This window comes from Bison bison, unplaced genomic scaffold, assembly GCF_000754665.1.
Source record: "Bison bison bison isolate TAMUID 2011002044 unplaced genomic scaffold, Bison_UMD1.0 scf7180017864181, whole genome shotgun sequence".
NCBI lineage: Eukaryota > Metazoa > Chordata > Mammalia > Artiodactyla > Bovidae > Bison > Bison bison.
In genome coordinates this window covers 15306765-15313467 of record NW_011494753.1, presented here as the reverse complement: position 1 = coordinate 15313467, position 6703 = coordinate 15306765, and the positions used below count along the sequence as shown (strand labels likewise).

The window sequence follows — 6703 nt, the reverse complement described above, 5'->3', positions numbered from 1 at the left end:
CAGCCATTAAATTAAAAGACGCTTACTCCTTGGAAGGAAAGTTATGACCAACCTAGATAGCATATTCAAAAGCAGAGACATTACTTTGCCAACAAAGGTCCATCTAGTCAAGGCTATGGTTTTTCCTGTGGTCATGTATGGATGTGAGAGTTGGACTGTGAAGAAGGCTGAGCGATGAAGAATTGATGCTTTTGAACTGTGGTGTTGGAGAAGACTCTTGAGAGTCCCTTGGACTGCAAGGAGATCCAACCAGTCCATTCTGAAGGAGATCAGCCCTGGGATTTCTTTGGAAGGACTGATGCTAAAGCTGAAACTCCAGTACTTTGGCCACCTCATGTGAAGAGTTGACTCATTGGAAAAGACTCTGATGCTGGGACGTATTGGGGGCAGGAGGAAAAGGGAACGACAGAGGATGAGATGGCTGGATGGCATCACTGACTCGATGGACGTGAGTCTGAGTGAACTCCGGGAGTTGGTGATGGACAGGGAGGCCTGGCGTGCTGCGATTCATGGGGTCGCAAAGAGTCGGACACGACTGAGTGACTGAACTGAACTGAATATTTTAAAAGAATGTGTACTCTGTTCTTGTTGGGTAGAGTGTTTTACAATTGTGAATTCATTGTTGTTGGTTGATAGTATTGTTTATTTCTTTTATATACTTGATGATTTTCTGCCTAGATGTTCTATCATTTCTTAAGAGTGGGATATTGACATCTCCAGCTCTCTAAGTGTGAATTTGTCTATTTCTCCTTTCACTTTTATCAGTCCTCTTACCCTACTCATTTTGCAGTTCTGATGTTTAGACCCTCCACCTTTAGGATTGTTATGTCTTCTTAGTGGACTGACCTTTTTATTATTATGTAATGTCCCTCTCTGTCCCTGGAAATTTTTTTCACTTTTAACTCTAAGTGACCTGATATCAATATAGTCCCTCTTTCTTTTCATTAATGTTTGAATAAGATATCTTTTCCATCCTTTTACTTTATATTTTTCTACAGTATTATAACTAAGTCAGTTTTGTAGATAGCCTATATTGAGTGTTGATTTTTAATTCACCCTGCCTATCTCTTGTCTTTTAATTAGTATATTTAGACAAACTACATTTAATGTAATTACTGATACATTAGGGTTTACATTTTCCATTTTATTTCTCATTTTCCGTTTTTCTTTTCCATTTTATTCCTGCTGTCCTGTGTGTTACCTAAACTTTAAAAAATAACTTTATTTTGATTTATCTGAATAAAGTGTTTTTAAGTGTATATATTTGTAATTTTAGTGGTTGCATTATATTTTATACTATACATGCATAACTTATACAGTATAATGGTATCAGCCTTTTGATACCAAATACCAAATGATACCACTGATACTCAAATGATACCAAATACCAAATGATACCATTGATACTCAAATGAAGCACTTCACTTCATTTGAGTGAAGTGTAATAAACTTGAAGTGAAGTGAAGTGTTAGTTGCTCAATTGTGTCCAACTTTTTGCAACCCCATGGACTGTAGCCCACCAGGCTCCTCTGCCCATGGAGTTCTCCAGGCAAGAGTGGGTAGCCACTCCGTTCTGTAGGGGATCTTCCCAACCCAGGGATTGAACTTGTGTCTCCTGCATTGGCAAGTGGGTTCTTTATCTTTGAGTCACCTGGGAAGCCCTTCCTTTAGTACTTAAACAATGTTGTGCTTCTTTCTTCTAGCTTCCATGGCTCCTAAGGAGAACCCACTATCAATTGAATCATTTTTCTCCTAGAGGTGAGGTATCATTTTTCTCTGCTTTCAAGATATTTTGTCTTTAGTTTTCAGAGGTTTGATTATAATGTGTCTTGGTATGAAATTCCTTGGGCTTATACTTTTAGGAATTTGCTTAGTTCCTTAAATTTGTAGGCTTATGTCTTTTGCCAAATTTGGGAAACGTTCAGCCGTTATTTCTTTGAATACTTCTCAAGATCTACCTTCTTCTCTCCATATGTGACTCCATTGACATAAACGTTAGATCTTTCTCTCTTTTCATGGATAACTTAGTCTCTGTTCATTTCTTTGTTTCAGTCTGTATTTCCTCTGGTTTAGACTGGGTAATTTCTGTTCTATCTTCAAGCACACCAGTTCTTTCCCCTGACCTTTTTAATTCTGCTAAGTTCATTCAGTGAAAGTTTACTGGATATTCAGTTAATGTTTCTTTCAGTTGTAAAATTTTCATTTTTCTTTCTCCTCTTCTTCCTCCTCATTGTTCTTCTTTTATTGTTAAAGCTTTCTGTTTCTTTTTGAGTCTTTCTATTTTTTTCTTTTGTTTCAAGCATATTTTTAGTTGTTCATTGAAGCCTTTTTATAGTGTCTCATTTAAAAATCATTGCCAGATACTTTCAGTATCTTTGACATCTGGGTGGCATTATCTGTTTATTTTCTTTTCTCGTTTACGTTAGGGTTTCCTGATGCTAGCTATGACAGTGATTTTTAGTTGTATCCTGGACATTTTGAGTATTGTGTTAGGATACTCTGGATCTTATTTAAATCTTCTATTTTAGCAGACCTCCTCCGGCACTGTGTGAGAAGAGGGAGAGGCAGTGTAATTACTGCTAGGTAGAGGTGGACGTTCGATTCCCTGGTCAGTCTTCACTGTTACTACAGTGAGGAGGCTTCCCTCATTGCTGGATGGGTGTGGAATTTCACTCTTCACTAGGCTTCTGCTGGCGCCGCTGTAGCAGTAGGGAAAGTGATGCCTCATTACCGTGCAGATGGTATGGAGGTCTAGGCTCACATGTGCTCTCTACTGATAGGAGATTGTGGAGAGCCGGAAGAAGTGAAAATCCAAGCTCTGCATTGGCTTCCTCTGATATCATTCCAGGGGTAGAATGGTGGATATTTTATGTGTACTGGGAGTGTTTCTTGTTACAGTGGGCTGATGAGAGTTGAAGTCTAGGCTTTCTGCTCAGCCTTTAATGATGGGTGTGGATCACAGGTTTTCCATGGTGTTAGACTAGAATAAGGCAGTTATTATCTCAGAATTTGCTGTCTCATTGGGCTTCTACTTTCCTGGTCTTTTGGCGACAGAAAGCAGGCTTTCCTTTGGGCTGTTATGTTTATATCTATTGGTATTTCCAGGCTGGAGGCCTCTCTAGCACCCAGTCCAGATGTATGAGGCAATAAAACGACAGTGAACTGAATTTTGTGTTATTTCTTGGCTGTCAAAATACCTAGTTGGCCTGTTTTCTTCTCCCTACTTTACAGAGTCCCCCTTTGTTTCATTAATATATGATGTTCAGGGGTTTTAGTTGTAACAAGAAAACTATAGAATAAGTGTTATCCAGACCTGGAAGTCCTGTTTGTAAATGCTCTTTTGAATTTCTATTTTTGTATACATTTTACACTAATCATATAACATTAATATAAGTATGCATATATTAAGTTACAAGTAAGTATGCAACCACATGTATAGAAGGTACATGCCCTTCTACTATGTACTAATGGAGTACATAGCCGAATTCAGATTGCAGACCACTGGTGGGATGAAAGCGCTGCGGCCTGAAGGCACTCTTTCCTTGGCCCTTCTACTAACTTATATGACCTAGAGTATTCCTTTTTTAACCTCTAAAATGAAGCAATTGGGTAAAGTTGAAGTTTGTCAGTCGTGTCTGACTCTTTGTGACCCCATGGACTATACAATCCATGGAATTCCCCAGGCCAGAATACTGGAGTGGGTAGCCATTCCCTTCTCCAGGGGAACTTCCCAACCTAGGGACTGAACCCAGGTCTCCCACATTGCAGGTGGATTCTTTACCAGCTGAGCCACAAGGGAAGCCCAATTAGGTAGGATGGTCTATAATACCACTTCTACCTCTAAAACTCTTCAAATAAGACCAGCTAGTATCAATTCTTGCCTGGAAAATCCCATGGACGGAGGAGCCTGGTAGGCTGCAGTCCATGGGGTTGCTAAGAGTTGGACATGACTGAGCAACTTCACTTTCACTCTTCACTTTCATGCATTGGAGAAGGAAATGGCAACCCACTCCAGTGTTCTTGCCTGGAGAATCCCAGGGACGGGGGAGCCTGGTGGGCTGCCGTCTATGGGGTCACACAGAGTCGGACACGACTGAAGCGGCTTAGCAGCAGCAGCAGCAGCAGCAGTATCGATTCTAAAAGATGTAAAATGCCACATGAAAATCGTTTCCCTCTTTCTTTTTTTTTTTTTTTAATTATATGACATTTTTATTTTAGGATGAAAAAACAAAAATGAGAAAACAAACAACAAAAAACTTGAAATAGGCTTGTCAAATGATGTAAATTCATCCCTTCCATGGAAGCAGAAGGTAGATCAGTGCAGGTTATCCTCAGGCCTCATACATCCTGCTTCACTACTGCTTGCACTCTGCTGGGTTTTGATCCTTCTTTGGGTCATAGTCTGGATCATTTTCCTCATCTCCTTCTTCTTCCCCTTCCTCATCCGCTTCTTCACCTTCTTCATCATAATCGTCATCATCTTCAATAGCTTCTCCAGTAAAGCATAACACTGATCTTGGGATTATATGCTCACGTAAAAAGTGACCAATTTCAAAGTCTGCAGTGAGGATAGCTTCAGAATCATCATCCAGATCTCCACTCTCAGGAACTTCGGGAGGGGCAAAAAAATTAAAGAGTCATTACAAACTGTTTTGGTCACAGTACGAACTGTCCCATGTCCCTTGTGTTTCTGCTACTTCTTAATCATTTTCAAAGTGACATTCTTCCCTTTTTTCCAATCTATCTGGCACCCTGTACAACCCATAATTTCCGGTCCATCAAAAGAAAAGGGATCAGAATCATCTGGTTCTGACCTCATCCTGTATGTCTTTGTCAACACTTCATTTGTGATATATTCATTGGGTTCAAAGTGAAATTCTAAGACAAAACTCATAGGTTGGCCAGCATCTGAGAACTTCACTTTAATATCTTTCAAGTGCTTCAGAATAGGCTCATCATGTTCCTAAACCATATCACTGAGCAAGTCAACATTCTTAAAAACGGTCAACCAAAACTCAGGAAGTCCCTTGGGATCTTCTTTTTCTTCATCCTTTTTCTCATCTTCAATCTTGGCCTTTTCTTTTAGCTCTTCCGAAATTTCATCTTCCTCATCTGGTTTTCATTCACATTCTTCTTCCGTAGGTTCATAAATGGCATTAATGATCACAAATCGTTTATCAAACAGAGGCTGATAAAGAACAGAATACTTTCTTTCAAGATCATGAACTTCCTCATAGAATTTGGCTTCTATCTGTGCACATTTAACTTGAAGGTTTTTGAAAGCATTCACTCGTCTTTTAACTACCCTAGGCAAGTTGTCGATGTGCGCCATGTTGTACAAATGCCAAATATCGGTGGCGAGGGTGGGGAGCCGAGCGGCGGAGCTGCGCAGGCAGTGAGTGACTCAGGGCTGCGGCGGGAGGAGCAGGAGGCGGCACCGTGAGCAGATGACACTAAAAAAGCTGTTTCCCTTTTTCATATTTTATTTAAAGCACTTTTTAAATCCTGAAAAGTATTCATTCCCTCAGGGATAAGCTTTTATCCAATTTGTAATTACAGTAATAATTAAGATTGATATCAAAAACAGCAAAATTAATTTTCTTAAAAAGAGTCTATTATTCTATTCAGTAGGTTGTCTTGTTTCATCGATGGTTAACTTTGCTGTGTGAAAGCTTTTAAGTTTAATTAGGTCCCATTTGTTTATTTTTGCTTTTATTTCCTTTGCTTCTGGAGAAGAGATCCAAAAAAAAATTGCTTTGATTTATGTCAAGGACTGTCCTGCCTTTTTTTTCCCTCTAATTTTATAGTATCCAGTCTTACCTTTAGATCTTTAATCCATTTTGAGTTTATTTTTGTATATTTTTATTAGATCATGTTCTAATTTCATTCTTTTGTATATAGCTGTCCAGTTTTCCCAGCACCGCTTATTGAAGGGACTATCTTTTCTCCATTCTATATTCTTGCCTCCTTTATTATAGATAAATTAACCACAAGTATCACACTGTTTGGTGACCCTAGCTTTGTAGTACAATCTGAAGACAGGGAGCATGATTCCTCCAGCTTCTGATATTTGCAAATGATATGATTGATAAGGGATTCATATCCAACATATATAAACAGCTCATACAACTCAACATCAAAAAACTAAACACCTGATTTACAGTGGATAGAAGAACTGAATAGACATTTTTCCAAAGAGGAAATTCTGGTAGCCAACAGCCACATGAACAGATCAAGAACTCAGCATCGCTAATCACCAGGGAAGTGCAAATCAAACCTTCACACTGGTCAAAATGGCAATCACCAAAAAAACACAAATAACAAACGTTGGCAAGGATGTAAAGCAAAGGGAACCCTCTGGCACACTGTTGTGCATGTGTGCTCAGTAGCTTCAGTTGTATCCAACTCTTCACGGCCCCATGAACTGTAGCCTGCCAGGCTCCTCTGTCCATGGGGTTCTCCAGGCAAGAATATTGGAGTGGGTTGCCATGCCCTCCTCCAGGGGATCTTCCCAAGCCAGGGATCTCTTACGTCTTCTGCATTGGCAGACGGGTTATTCACAAGGAGCGCCACCTGGGAAGTCCCATACACTATTGGTGGAATATAAATTGGTGCAGCCACTGTAGAAAGCAGTATGGAGAGTTCTCAAAAAACCTAAAAATGGAACCACCATATGACCCAGTAATTCCACTCCTTGGTGTGT

General features: G+C 39.7%; 1 pseudogene; it reads right to left on the bottom strand.

Moving 5' to 3' along the window:
- Positions 1-4306: 4306 nt before the first annotated feature.
- On the bottom strand, positions 4307-5332 carry LOC104991070 (annotated as a pseudogene).
- Between the last annotated feature and the right edge of the window lie 1371 nt (positions 5333-6703).